General features: G+C 48.6%; 1 long non-coding RNA gene across 4 annotated transcripts; it reads left to right on the plus strand.

The window, feature by feature from the left end:
• The first annotated feature begins 524 nt into the window (after positions 1–524).
• On the plus strand, positions 525–14222 carry LOC146755516 (uncharacterized). Of its 4 annotated transcripts, XR_014938013.1 has the most exons (10): positions 525–1422; positions 1898–2234; positions 2795–2988; positions 3184–3405; positions 4155–4198; positions 5952–6139; positions 7089–7212; positions 10383–10454; positions 10895–11049; positions 13886–14222. It is a non-coding gene; the product is annotated as an uncharacterized LOC146755516 (long non-coding RNA). The 4 variants fall into 4 exon arrangements; XR_014938012.1 differs by having other exon boundaries at positions 10895–14222; XR_014938015.1 differs by lacking the exons at positions 10383–10454; positions 10895–11049; positions 13886–14222 and adding an exon at positions 7968–9576.
• Positions 14223–14812: the final 590 nt, after the last annotated feature.

Here is a 14812-nt window from a genome sequence, read left to right on the forward strand (position 1 = left end):
CAAGAATAGATGACTCCTGTCTATTACAATTTTTAACTCATTATTTGTTCACTGATGCCATAAATGTGCCTGGCATAGCAATTGGCCTTGGTATATCCAGTGACTGAAAGCAACAGTTGTTGCTCTAAGAAATGCAATGCTAAGCTAGGTCTGCCTGTAGCTGACAGCCATCAGCTTGCTCCTCAGGCAGGTTCTGTCTGGATGGAATGAAGGGCATGAAATACTGATGTGCTCATCAAACTCTGCTTGTTAGCTTAGAGACAAAGTGTTGAATAGGTTTGTTCATGCATTGCAAACACGTTACTTATCTGCCTTCATTTTAGCTTCAGAAGAACGTGTGCAGAATACAGAATTGATTAAAAGAAATAAGAACTGTCTGCATAGAACTTACTCTTTCCTTACACAGGAGAATCAAGCACACGTTTGTATGTGAGTACCTCCAGAGGTGAAACTCAATCACCCAAATGTAATGAGCAGAGACATTACAATCAGTTCTAACTGTATCTTCATGCTGTGCTGAATAAGCCTGAGTCAGGATGTAAACCACTTTCTCTTTTTTTCTTCAGATGAAGCCATTAATGTTGTCAGCAAGCCCAAAACCACTTCAGAAATATCAGTCAGTCCTTCTGAAGACCTGGAGCTGGTGTGTGAGGTGTCAGCTGCAAGCGGAGCTGTCGTATGGAAGAAAGATGAAACAGAGGTGAAGCAGGACCAGAGGACAACCATCATCTCCCAGGGGACGCACCGCAACCTCATGGTCAAAAATGTGACCCTGAAAGACCAAGGGAGCTACAGCTGTGAAACAAAAGATGACAAAGCAACATTCCAAGTGAAAGTCAGAGGTGAGAAAATGCTTGGAATCCCAGAGATAAAGGAACGCTTCATTTGGTGTGTCTTGCATTTGGAGGATCAACTGACAGCCTCTCTGGTGCAAAACATTTTGGCTATAGGACTTTCTTGGTCATCTAGTATCATAGCAACACTTTTCTACATGTGATTTACATCCAGGAATGAATTACTGCAACAAAGGGGAGTACAGCTGCGAGGCTGCTGGCTAGAAACTCACCTTCAAGATTCATGTAACTGGTAGGAAACACGTTTTGGTTGATATTCTTTGATTATTCCCTAGTCTGGCTGTGGAAATGTCTGTGTGAACGTGTCCTCTTTATTCTGCCATGAAACTGTTTTGAGAAGGATGAAAAGAAATACTTACAAACGTGCAGCTAAAATGATTATTTGTTTTTAACAATATTTCATCCAGCTCTTCCCCTACAATTACTTTTATCATCAGCTGTCCATGGATGTCCAACTGTGATTTGTACAATGTGCAACACTGCTCTACCAGTTGATATTTCAACAGTACTATTTACACAGACGTCCTTTTCTGCTCCAAATCTACACCAGCCATGGGAGAGGGAGTAGGTGAGCATCTTCCTCCATTAGCTTGATCTAAATCTGACAGCTTCATCCAATCCAGGGCTTCTCCAAGACCTTTGAAAATTCTGTTACTGTTGAGGAGACAGCAGGCTTCTGGGCTTAGGTTAGAATATGGTGCCCTGTTGATGGGTCCTGAGAGTGTCCAAGCCTTACATAGAGAAAACCATCACTGCTCTTAAGATGTTTTGCAAGCAGGTGAAACTTGATTGAAGTGTGGCAGTGATGCTTTCTGAGATCTCTGGCCCCTAGTTTTTCTAGGCTTTTTGTTTGCCTCTTAAGATACAGTGAGCTGCTCTTAATTGTGGCTGTGTCCTTTGCCACGAGCATACCTCTGAGCACACAGTTATTTTGAGCTCCTCTTCTTCCAGTGGCTCGGATGAGCAATTCTGAGAGATATGCAGAATGGGGATGGCTGTGCTGCTGCTTCCTTTTCTGTCTTAGCTGTGGTTTTCCCTTGCAGGGCACAGTTCTCTGCCTGGGCCCAAGTCTGTGTGGGTCTCTCCATCCACAAAGCTGCTCGCCGTGCAGGCGGCACAGGCTGAAAGGAGAGGCCAGAGCAGCTCTCCTGTTGCAACACGGAGCAGCAAGATACAAGTGGAGGAAGGGCCTGCAGCTGTACTGAGGAACTTCAACGCAATCATTGATTTTCCATCTGAAAGATAAAGAAAGAGGAATTCCCTTTCCAGCCCCTACCATCATTGTTCGGATGATTTTTATTGGTTTATTTTTTGTCCATTATATCTTTGAGGATTCAACTAACACACAGTTGCCCTATGGCCTCAGTGGAGCCACACAAGGTGCCTTTCCTTCCTGGTTGGGCAGGCAGTCACAAGATGCAGAAAGCCATGCTGGCGTCTATCCTGTTCTGTGCTGGCTGTACATGGAAATCTTGGGGTTTTCCAGATTTCAGGGCCATGTGCCTGAAACCAATTGTGCTTCTCCTGTAAGCAGAGCTGTTGGTCAGACTTGCTGGCACTAGAAATTAAAGGTGGCAGTGAGCTGAGGCCGAGGAGGTGTTAACGTAAGAGTCAGGGATGCTTTTGAGCTTCCCTTATAACTGTACGGTTCCTCAGAAAGCAGTTACGCCTGCCAGCTCCTTTCCTGTCCGGCTGTGGAGCCTTTGCTCACATGCTCCGAATCTTGCTTGAAATCATTGAGAGGAATGTAGCCAGCAGGACTTGAGGGCTGAGCTGTAGGAATGGAAGCATCCTCTGCTGTTTGAAACAGAGGGTGTTTCTAGGCTGTGTTTCAGCAGAAAGCAGGCAGTGGCGGGAACAGGCAACTATTGGCAAGGGCTCGGTGCAGCTCTTCCCTCACCCTGCACCACGACTGACAGCATGCTCTGTTTTCTCTCCAGACTGAGTTCTCCCAGTGAGAGGGCAGAGTCAGCAGCTGGCAGTTGGCGTTCCTGCTTCTGCCTGGGCAAACCATCCCCTGTGGCCAAACACCAACTGCAGAGCAGTGCCAGGGAGCCCTCTGAAGTAGAAGTCTTGGTCCTGGCAGGTAAGGGTGCAAATCCAGCTTTCAAAACACTGCTTGTCAGCAACACAGGTAGAATTCATGCTTTCAGTGGGCTTGTACCTCCTTCTGGCATTCAAGCCTGTGCCTGACATCTTTGGTTGACTCCTGTCTTTCCCAGATGAGTCTCACAAGCTGCTTGAAACCTGCTTGACAGGCAGCACCAAGCCTTTGCCTCCTTGGACAGTGAAAGTTTGACGCTAAATGCTGTGTATCTACTCTTTCCAGGTGAATCGATCCCTTGCCAATACAGGAACCCACCAGCAAGTTGCAATGATGCACGTTGTGCTTCCATCAATGGAGTGCAGTTAGGATGCATGAGTCACTGCAGTTCCAAGGACAGCCTTCCACGTGACAGCAATGATGGAGAGAAGGATGTTTGACCTATTCAGTTTTGGGCCCCTCCCTGCAAGAAAACCTTGCGGTTCTGGAACGTCTTCAGCTACGAAGGTAGTGAGGGGTCTGGAGCACAAACCTTACGAGGAGCTGCTGAGGGAACTAGGATTGTTCAGCTTGGAAAAGAGCAGGCTCAGGGGAGACCTTATAACTCTCTATAACGTCCTGAAGGGAGGTTGTAGTGAGCTGGGGTTTGGCCTCTTCTCTCGTGTGATCAGTTATAGATCAAGAGGGAATGGTTTTAAGCTGTGCCAGGAAAGATTCGGGCTGGACATTAGGAAATATTACTTCCCCTAAAGGGTATTCAGGCATTGGATAGCACTGCCCAGGGAGGTGGTGGAGTCACCGAACATGGGAGTGCTCAAGAAACGTTTGGATGTTGTGTTGAGAGGTATGATTTATCCGGGAAGTATTGGTAATGGTTGGACCAGATGATTTTGTAGGTCTTCTCCAACCTTGATAATTCTGTGATTCTGAGCTGAGAAACTTTTCTTGCTCAAGTCCAGCTTCCAAGCTTAACCACCTACAATGAAGTTGATGTCGTTTTTCTGGTAGCCCTCAAGACAGTGTCCGCATTTACCCAAAATCAGGAGGTAACCAGCTGCAGTGAAGTGAGCGATTTCAGTGCCTATTTCTGATGGTGGCAATGAGTTCAGAGGTCACACTTAATTGACGGTGCCTGTTTCCATTCTGACAAAGGATGTAGTTGCAGCTGACTTCCTGAGGCTGCCATACGTGGTGGTGACGCAGCCTTGGGCTTCTGCGTTTGCATGACTCCCACCTTTCCTTTCTGTGTCTTGCAGGTCAGCTAGTGCTGGAAGCGGCCGGTATCTGAGTAGGAATGAAGGTGAGTGCAGGAGCAGCTGCTGAGGGGAGGAAGGAAGTCCATGCTAATGAGCTCTGTAGCATCTGCGGGTACGGAACACAAGGAGGCAGCAGTGATGCAGGGGGGCTCCCCAGAAGGAAGCTGTCTGATCCAAATGCTTGCTGAGAGTTTGGAAGCCCAAGCCCTTATGGTCTCTGTAAGGGTGGCTAGTAAAAAGATGTTAACCAAGATGGTGGTAAATAGTCAAAGATTATTAGCAAAGGAAAACTGACCAATGTTGGTGCCTTGACCAGAAAGCTGAGGCAGTCTCAACTGGGGAGCAGTCTCCAAGAGATTCTGCCTTAGTGGTGGTCAGCCTTTAAATGAGGTGAGGTCTCAGAAGAGGTGCAGTCGACGTCCACCCCTTCTGGGAGCACAGCTAGATTACTCTCACCTGTGCTCCCGCAGCTGACCCAACACTTGCCTCAGCTGATTAATCAGAGTTTCAAACTGTGATTTCCCATACAGTCTCTAAGCTGAAGGCAGCATCTCCTTCATCTGATGGTGGTGTGCCTGAGTGAGGGAGTGATCCAAGCTGGATGCAAAAGAGTCATCTTAATTTCTCTGCTATTTTACTTCAGATGACACCTATTGGGTGTTGGTTTCTTAAAATTTGGATCTAGGAGGTGGCCTCTCCCTTTGCTTCTGGTGAAAGCACAGATGTGCAGCAGGAGTAGAAGACAAAGAGGTTTTCTTGGTGACAGCAACACCAATTATTTGATTCAAATGTAGAACTGTGATGAAGATGGTGAAGAACAGATCCGCCTCAAAGACATGCTTGATCACATAAGGAATGAGCATGTGATCCAAGACAGTCAGCGTGGCTTTAACAGGGGAAGGCCATGCCTAACCAATCTGGTGCTCTTCTATGATGGAGTGACGGCATTTGTGGACAAAAGGAAGGAAACTGATGTCATTGACCTGGACTTGAGCAAGATCTTTTACATGGCCCTCCACCACATCCTTATCTCTAAACTGGAGGGATGTGGATTTGACAGGTGGACCACCTGGTGGATAAGGGATTGGTTGAAAGGCCACAGACAGAGGGTGGTGATTCATGGTTCTGTGTCCAGGTGGAGGCCAATAACAAGTGGTGTCATCCAGGAGTCTGTCTTGGGACCAGTGCTTTTTAACATGGTTATCAGTGACACCAATGATGCAATGGAGTGCACCCTCTGCTGTTTGCTGAGTGGTGGGGCTGATGCAGTGGAAGGAAGGGATGCCATTCAGAGGGAGCTCAACCGAGAGGTTGGCCTAGGTGAATCTAATGAGGTTCAACACAGCAAAGTGCAAGGTTTTGCACTTGGGCTGGAGGAATCCCAGGCATTTCTACAGCCTGGGAGGAGCAGTCCTTAAGAGAAGCCCCGCAGAGAAGGACCTGGGGGTCCTGGTGGATGAAAAACAGAACGTGAGCCATCAGCATGCTCTTGCAGCTCAGAGAGCAAATGGTCCCCTGGGCTCCATCAGAAGAGGGGATGGCCAGCAGGGACAGGGAGGCGATTGATCTTCATGATCCTTGAGGTCCCTTCCAGCCCGGGCCATTCTATGATTCTGTGATTACACTCACTGACAGAAATAACGGCAGCTGTACAGAAGCTGGATATATTTTGGGACAGTTCTTGTAACCAGCTGATTTTAAGACCTTGCCCAAGTCGTGAGTCTTAATTGCATGTCAGAAGAAAGCTGGGAAAGTGGTTATTGCTCATTCTTTCTCATTTGCTGATTCTTTCTTTAGTGTTCCTTTTCCAAAGGAGATTCTGGTGATGGAAGCAGTTGAAGAAAGAACCAAAGCAGCTCTTGCCAAGAGTGCTTGAAGTCCCTGTGGAGAGAAGCAAAGAACCTGGGCTTCCTCTGGGATGCTCCCCACCATGTCTCAGGAAGGAGACCAACTGCTGTTCCACTTTCTGCTCTGTGTGTGGAAAGGTACGTCTGGGTTTCTTCTGCTTGTTTTTTCTTTCTTTTTCTGGCTTTGAAGGAGAAGGGGTGGAGCAAGGGGAGACCCACTGGTCATTTGTTACCTCAAGAACAGGATGGATTTTACATTCACTGTGAAAAACCTGGGCTAGTAGCATGGGCATGTTTCAGGCTGGACTCTTCTTTTGCTGCTTGGTTTCCTTTTGGCTACAGGGAGACAGCTGTCTAAAGGTGTGTTTTCAAACCCACTCTCCAAAACCATGTTTCATTGTTGCAGGTGGTTCAGTGTGCTCTTGCAGTGCAGATGCTGTAGTTTGCTGTAGAATCTGAATGGTTTCTGTTCCTAGGGGAGGACTGGGAGGAGGTAGTGAGAAGAGAATTCAATGCCTGAGGTGTATGTTAGTGAGAAATGTTGGCATGAGGTGCTGAAAGTCTTGAGCTGTCAAAGGCCAGTGATGCTCAGACTCCTTAACCTGCTGGAGCAGGGTGGAAGCAAGGAGTGGGCACTGCCGTCCCACAGGCTGCACTTGGTTCTGGTCTGCCAGGTCTGTGCTGGCCTGGATTTCTTCTGAGAAGTTTGTTGGAGCTGCTTGGAGTAGTGAAGGGTGGGGAAGAAGTGCTGCTCAAGAGCTAAGGCTCGGCTTGATCATTTTGGATGGATTTAACCATGGTATCTGAAGACATAGTTTCCATCAGAATGATCCCAGCATTGTGCAAGTGTCTCAGCTGAAGCCCCTGAGCAGATGTGTGAGAGCACCCTCCTACTCCAGATGAGCCATAGGAAAGCTGACTGTGCCCAGTAATTACAGCTTCTGCAGATTGAATGTGCTTCCAAGTGTTTTCCTTAGTGATCAATCATGTCCCAGCACTCTGAGATTCCATCTCTGTCACAATCTGGAGCATCTCTGCAAACCTTGGGTGCTCATTCCCACCAGAGTTTCTTCCTTTCTCTCTTTAGAATCAGTGTGGTGCAGTTCCCTGTGTTTGTGAGCAGCAGCCAGCAGGCTGCAAGAGATCCAATGGCAGCTTTCAGCACACAGAGGGATGTGATGGGGACAGACTGTCCTTACCGCCATGCATAAGTGAGTTTTTACCGTCCTCTCTCAAGAAGTATGAAAGAATAGAGTTTGAATGATACTTGTGAGCAGGTGCTGTGCTGTAGGGGATGTCAGGTAACCATTAATTTGGGGGTGCAGGAAGGAGCAGTGAAAGTGATGTATTAGTTTGTGTTTTGACTGTTGGAGTGCAGTTCCATTTTTGGGAGCAAAACTATGGGCTAAGATGGAAAACAGAAGGGAGAAGGCTGATACCTGGATAGTGGGCTGAGCTTTGGTGTCTGCAGCCATCTGTAGTAGAAGTTAGAAGTTTTGCACAGTGGGGTTCAGAATGGGAGCTGATGATGAATGGGAGCTGCTCAAGGGACAGACTTCCACATACAAGTTCCAGTGCCTCAATGACTTTCTTGTAGCGAGGAGCCCAAAACTGAACATAAGATTTGAGGTGCAGCCTCCCCAGTGTTGAGTCCAATGGGATGATTACCTCTGCTCCTGCTGGCCACACTATTTCTTATACAGGCCAGGATGCCGTTGGCCTTCTTGGCCACCTGGGCACACTGTTGGCTCATGTTCAGCTGAGCATCGACCAACAGCCCCAGGTCCATTTCCTCTGCACAGTCCTGCAGCCACTCAGCCCCAGGCCTATAGCGCTGCATGGGGTTATTGTGGCCAAAGTGCAGGACCTGGCATTTGGCCTCACTGAACCTCATCCCATTCACCTCAGCCCAGTGAGGTTGATCCAGCTTATCTAGATCCCTCTGAAGGGGCCTCCCTTCCCTCAGGCAGATTGACACCAGCTCCCAGACAAAAGACAAAAAGAGAAGAAAGCAGAAATGAAGAAGGCTTCTCTGAGAGCTGCCCCTGCACCTGCAGAGGTGAGTCCTTGTTATGGACAGACACAGCTCTTGTTGTCAGGGCCTCCATCTGTCAGACATGAATGAGACTGTAAAATCCTGAGGGAAGTGGCGTCCTGTTTCTGCACTTGCTTTGTTTCTTTGCAGTGTTTGAAGTGTTACACAAAATGAAGGATAAATCTCTAAAGCAGGTGGTCGGGATGCTGGCATGATGATGTTATTTATGTAATTAGTGCTATTATTTTGTAGTATGTTAGCAGTTTGCTAATAAACAAAAAACAAGGGGGGGTTGGAGGGGTCGGTAACAGAGGAAGGGGTCCTGGTAACAGAGGATGCTGAGAAGGCGGAAATACTGTATGCTTTCTTTGCTTCTGTCTTTAGTGAAAAGGCATTCCCTGAGGAATCCCAGAACCTGGAGGTTAATGAGAGAGTCTGGGGAATGGGAGATTTCCCTTTAGTCAGGGAAGAGGTGGTCCGTGAGTGCCTAGGAAACATTAAGGTCCATAAATCCATGGGACCTGATGGGGTGCATCCACGGGTGCTGAGAGAGCTGGTGGAGGTCATTGCTGAGCCGCTCTCTGTAGTCATTCAGAGGCCTTGGAAACTGGGGAGGTGTCTGAAGACTGGAGGATGACCAGTGTCACTCCAGTCTTTAAAAAATGGCAAGAAGGAGGACCCAGGTAACTATAGGCCAGTCAGCCTCACCTCTGTCCCAGGGAATGTGATGGAACAGCTTGTGCTGGATGCCATCTCCAGAGAACTGGGAGTAAAGCAGGTTATCAGGAGTACTCAGCATGGGTTCACCAAGGGGAGGTCGTGCTTGACCAACCTGGTGGCCTTTTATGAAGATGTCACTGGCTGGGTGGATAGGGGGAGAGTGGCAGATGTAGTCTACCTTGATTTCAGAAAGGCTTTTGATACTGTCCCCCATGACATCCTTATAACAAAGCTGAGGAAGCATGGAATAGATGAGTGTACAGTGAATTGGGTCAAGAACTGTCTGACTGGCAGAGTGCAGAGGGTTGTCGTTGGCGGTGCTGAGAGGGGATTTGATCCAGGTTTATAAATACCTGAGGTGTGGGGGCCATAGTGGCACGGCTGGTCTCTTTTCAGTAGTGCGTGGGGACAGGACTAGGGGTAATGGGGTGAAACTTCTGCATAGGAAGTTCCGCACGAATGTGTGCAAGAACCTCTTTACAGTGAGGCTGACGGAGCACTGGAACAGGCTTCCCAGGGAGGTGGTGGAGTCTCCTTCTCTGGAGATATTCAAGACACGCCTGGACACCTACCTGTGCAACGTGATGTAGGGAACCTGCTTTGGCAGGGGGGTTGGACTCAATGATCTCTAGAGGTCCCTTCCAACCCCTTCAATTCTGTGATTCTGTTGGAATGTGGGAATGCAAGAAAGAATATTCTGAGCAAAAGCTGTGGAGCGAGATAAATGGCATGAGAAAGCAAAGCTAAGAAGTAAGGAAGGCTCCAGAAGAGAAAACAAAGTCCAATAGGGCATATTTAGAGATAGGTGAAGAACCCTTGAGCGCACTGAGGAGTACTAGGGTGCTCTGGAATGTCTCTTGGGCTCCCTACAGCACACATACTTGCTCTGGGGCATGTCTGGATGTCTGTAGAGCTAATTGTGGGGCCCTGAGAAACGTCTGGGGCACATTAGGGGGCACTGGCTTCCATGTGAGTGTTCCCAGGTTCCCAGAAGTCAACAGGGAAGCCTTTGGAGACCCCTTGGGAAGACTCAGTGGGGCCCTAGAGTGATGTAGCAGCTTGTGTTGGTTGCATCTGCTTGGCAGGGAAGCGATTTCCCTGGTGAGAGCTGAGTGACTGGAAGGTGATTTCCTTGGTTTAATTAATTTAATTACCTGGATTATAATTAAATAACACTGTTCAGCGTTCATTAAAGATTTCTTTTTTTTCCAAAGTACTTCAGTTGTGCAGCTGTAGCAGCTTTGCTAAGATATATCGAGTTTATTCAAAATTCCAGTGATGCTCCTAAAGCACTTGAAGTGCATTTGAGGGGGGGAGTGACAAAACAGCTCTGAGAGACACATCATCAGATCAGAACATTGGAACGGTAACTAATAGCAGAGATTCTGATAAGAATATTGAAGTTTTCAAATTACCTTTTCTTAAAGTTGTATTTCACCAAGTTTCATCAATGTGCACACTGAAGAGCTGACTTGTTATCTTTCTTTTTATAAAAAATCATGTGTTACAATTGAGAGCAGAAGTTATAGGATGGAACATTCTCCAAGTAAAGTGCAAAAGACATTTCTTCATAGTTCCAATTAATGTCTTATGTTTTGTTCAGACTCACTAAATGATGTATTTCAGGGTACATCATGTGGGAATATAAGAAGACTATTCAGAGCAGGAGCTGCAGAGCAAGATGAACGACATGAGAAGGTAAGGCTGGGAACCAAGGACACAGCTTTTGTGTCACTCAGCCACCTGTGGCAGAGGTCAGGATTTCTGCAGGGATGGGAAATCATCCCATCACTTAGTGCCTTACAAGGAGCTGAGAAGCTTTTCTTGCTCAAGTCCTGCTTCCAAGCTTAACCACCTACAATGAAGTAGATGTCACTTTGCTGGTGTCCTTCAATTCCGTGTCTGCATTTTCCCAAAATCAGGAGGTAACCAGCTGCAGTGAAGTGAGCGATTTCAGTGCCTGTTTCTGATGGTGGCAATGAGTTCAGAGGTCACAATTAACTGACGATTCCTGTTTCCATTCTGACAAAGTCTGTAGTTGCAGCTGACTTCCTGAGGCTGCCATACGTGGTGGTGATGCAGCCTTGGGCTTCTTGGGGATTTGCATGACTCCCACCTTTCCTTTCTGTGTCTTGCAGGTCAGCTGGTGCTGGAAGCAGCCGGTATCTGAGTAGGAATGAAGGTGAGTGCAGGAGCAGCTGCTGAGGGGAGGAAGGAAGTCCATGCTAATGAGCTCTGGAGCATCTGCGGGTCTGGTACCAGAGGAGGCAGCAGTGATGCTGGAGGGCACGTGGTGAGTGCGTGGACAGGGTGGCACAAACGTGTGCGTGTGCTGAGGAGTTGGGTTGCACACAGGTGCACACAAAGGGGTGTTTGTGGAAGGTGTAGGCACGTACGTGTTCCCAGGGGTGGTTTGCACACGTCTGTGAATACAAAGGAGGGCACACGATGCGGTGTGTGCATGGAGGTGTGCAAAGCAGGCAGGGTGGCACACGGGTGTGCATGTGCACATGGATAGGGGAAGGCTGGGGTTACAGGTTGACCTGTGCTGAGGTGAGTGGGGGCTCATGGTGTTGCTCAGTGGTAGATTTGTTTACACTGAGTGCTAACAGGAAACTCGCACACCCTTTTTGTTTCAGCTGTGCCAGCGCTGTGATCCCTTGCTGCTGGGATGTGCTGTTGGAAGGATGGTGTGCATGCCGAGCTCCCATCACTTCCAAGCCCTACAATTCTGTGATTCTGTGAATCAAGTGTAGAGCAAAAGGGATGTTTGGGCCAGGTGACTGTAAGAAGGCTGGCTGCTTTGGATGGTGGCAGCTGATGGAAACAGGTGCTCTGGGGACCGTTCAGCTTTTAACAGAAGACAGGGGTCCTGCAGGAAGAACGACTAGGTTCTCAAAAGGCTTCAGACGTGCACACAGAGTACATCTGTCCTGCCGTGCCGTCTCTGCTTCTTTTTGATGAAAGCATTTTCATGACCACTTGTTGTGGCTGTTGCTTGTAGAAGGAGGAATGTTAGGTGCAGTTCTCACTGAGAACTTCTGCTAGGATTTCTGTGTAATTTGAATCATGAGTGTTAGCACAGTGAGTTGAAGGAGGGCCCCGGAAGCAAATTTGTTGCTGTTGAAGCACTGTGTGATGAGCAGGTGCGTGGTAAGACGTGCTGGCAGATGTTGAAGCCACTTTAAGATTGAGGTGAGAAGGAAAGGCGATGAAGGAGCTGATGGCAAAGAGCTTCCTTAGGAGGCTTGGTGCTTGCATGGGATTGTATCCGATCAACTTCTTGTGTGCTGGTGTCCATCTGTGGTTTGTGGAGCAGTTTTCATTCCAGGGTCTGTCTGGTAGGACTGTGGCTTGGGCCAGGCCAGGGCGAATCCAGTGTGCTTTACTCTCGTTCTTAGTGCTTGTTTTTGCTCAGGTGTCAGTCCTCACAGAGCAAGGCCTGAGGGTGGGGTTTGCGGAGAAAGAGGACATGCAGGCCTTGTGTGACACCCACGGAGCTGCAGCGAGGCTGCATTGGTGTAAAACAAGGGAAATGCACAGAGATCTGAAGGTGGGTTTTGGGCTCGACTTATGCCAGAGGGGATGTGCGTGCTCCTTTACAATGTGCGTTTTCTGCCTACTGTATGGCAGGTGGGCTTGGAAAGTTGTTTCCGTGTTTCTGTTGTTGGGAGAAGCAGATATCAACTCTTCTCTCTATTGAAAGATTTAACAAAAGAGCCTCTCCTTGCTTCTTAGTGTATGAATCACAGAATCATAGAAACACCAGGGTTGGGAAAGACCTAAAAGAACAGTCCAACCGTTCTCTTATTACCAATAGCTCCCAATAAACCACGTCCTTCAACACAACATCTAGTCATTCCTTGAACACCCCCAGGTGGGATGGCTCCACCACCTCCCTGGGCAGTCCATTCCAGTGCCTGGCCACCCTTTCTGAGAAGTAATATTTCCTAATGTCCAGCCTGAACCTCTCCTGCCGCAGCTTGAAACCATTCCCTCTAGTTCTATCAGTAATGACATGAGAGAAGAGGCCGACCCCCAGCTCACTGCAACCTCCCTTCAGGAAGTTTTAGAGAGCAATGAGGTCTCCCCTGAGCCACCTCTTCTCCAGGCTGGACATTCCCAGCTCCCGCAGCCTCTTCTCATATGGCTCCATTGTGCTCCAGACCCCTCACCAGCTTTGTTGCCCTTCTTTGAACACGTTCCAATGCCTCAGTGTCTTTTTTGCAGTGAGGGGCCACAAACTGGAAACAGAATTCGAGTTGTGGCATCACCAGTGCTGAGTACAGGGGGACAATCGCCTCTCTGCTCCTGCTGGCATCAGTGTTTCTGATACATACATTCTCATGTATGTAAGTGTCACATGTGTGACATCCTTTTTGATGGAGTTCCGTGACGGGAGTTCAGTGGATTTGAGAGCTGACTTGAAGCCTGTGGGCATCACCCAGGAGTTGGGGTGAGAGGATGAGGCGTAGGAACAGGAACCTCTTTGGTCGTTATTAACTCCCAACTTTTTGGTCAGGAATCTCTGTGTGTTTTTTTATCACGTAAAGAACAGAGTCATTGTGCAGCTTGTGAATGAATTGATTCACGCCTGCTGATTGGTGCTGTTCTCTACAGGGAGCTGCAGTGGAAATGGACACTTGTGGTCCACTGTCTGCCCCCCTCCCACATGCCCAGATCAGCCAAGTTGTCAAGGCCTGGCTCTTGGTTGGTGAATTGTGCCAAGGTCAGAGAGTTGGATTTTCTGGGCTTTGAGACACGTCTTCCAGATGCACGTTGTGTTATTTCTGATGTGTTGACCTGTTGAGGTCCAGCCCCAAATGAGGATTCAAGTACTACCACCGCAGGAATGGTTTAGATTGGAATTGGAATGCAGAAGGCTGAAGCCAGCAGGAGCAGGGAATCCATCATCCAAGGGCTTGGTGCAGCTCTTCTTTGCTCAGTTGTGGAAGCATCGTAAAGTTGCTGGGCGGACAGGCATCACGTAGCCTGAGACTCAGCATGACTTGCAGCAAGTGGATGGGACGGTTGTGCTGTGTGTGTTATTCCATGACTGTCTTAGCCCTGCTCACTGACCTGCTCTTTCTCTCTCCTCTCCTCGCCCTCCACCCACTGCCTCGGTGCAGCTTTTGCTCTCATTTCATCCGAGCAAAGCGACAAGGAACTGCTGCAGATAGCTTGAGGTGATCTCACTGCCAGGTACGTGCCATGTTTTGTCCCCCCCGCATGGTTTTGCAGGCCGTGTGGCACCGTGTTTAGTAACACAGCCTCATGCAGCTTTGATGTGACCCTGGTCACGGGTGGGTTTCTCCACTGCCCTGCAGCTCAGCCCTCAGAAGGGCTGTCTCTCAGAATGGCCGCCCTAGACCCCGTCCCCATCTCTGCTGCCCTCCCCGTCCCTTCAGCCGTTCCCGGTTCGGGCCGGGCGACACCGGGCAGGTGGGTGAGCGGAGCGGGGCAAGATGGCGGCAGGGAGTGGGGTGTGAGGGGCAGGGCGGGGCCTAACAGGGGCAGGGGGCGGGGCTAAGGGGAGGGGAGAGCGGGGATTGGTGGGAGAGGGAGCCAATAGGAGGTAGAGAGGAGTTGGGCACAGGGTGATGTTAACACCCCTTTGTGACGTCATAATGCCCAATTGTGACATCATAATGTCCCTTTGTGACGTCATAATGCCCCTTTGTGACGTCATAATGTCCTTTTCTGATGTCATAATGCCGCTTTGTGATGTCATAATGCTCCTTTATGACGTCATAAAGCTCCTTTGTGATGTCGTAATGCCCCTTTGTGACATCATATAGCTCCTTTGTGATGTCATAAAGCTCCTTTGTGACGTCATAATGCCCCTTTGTGACATCATAATGTCCTTTTGTGACGTCATGAAGCTCCTTCGTGATGTCATAATGCTTCTTCGTGACGTCATCATGTCCCTTTGTGACGTCATAATGCCCTCTGTGACGTCATAATGCGCCTTTTGACGTCATGATGCCCTTTGTGACATCATGAAGCTCCTTTGTGACATCATAATGCCCCTTTGTGACGTCATAATGTCAGTTTCG

Source organism: Coturnix japonica, chromosome 32 (genome assembly GCF_054131305.1).
Source record: "Coturnix japonica strain WE chromosome 32, WE-NBRP24, whole genome shotgun sequence".
In the NCBI taxonomy this organism is placed as follows: Eukaryota; Metazoa; Chordata; class Aves; order Galliformes; family Phasianidae; genus Coturnix; species Coturnix japonica.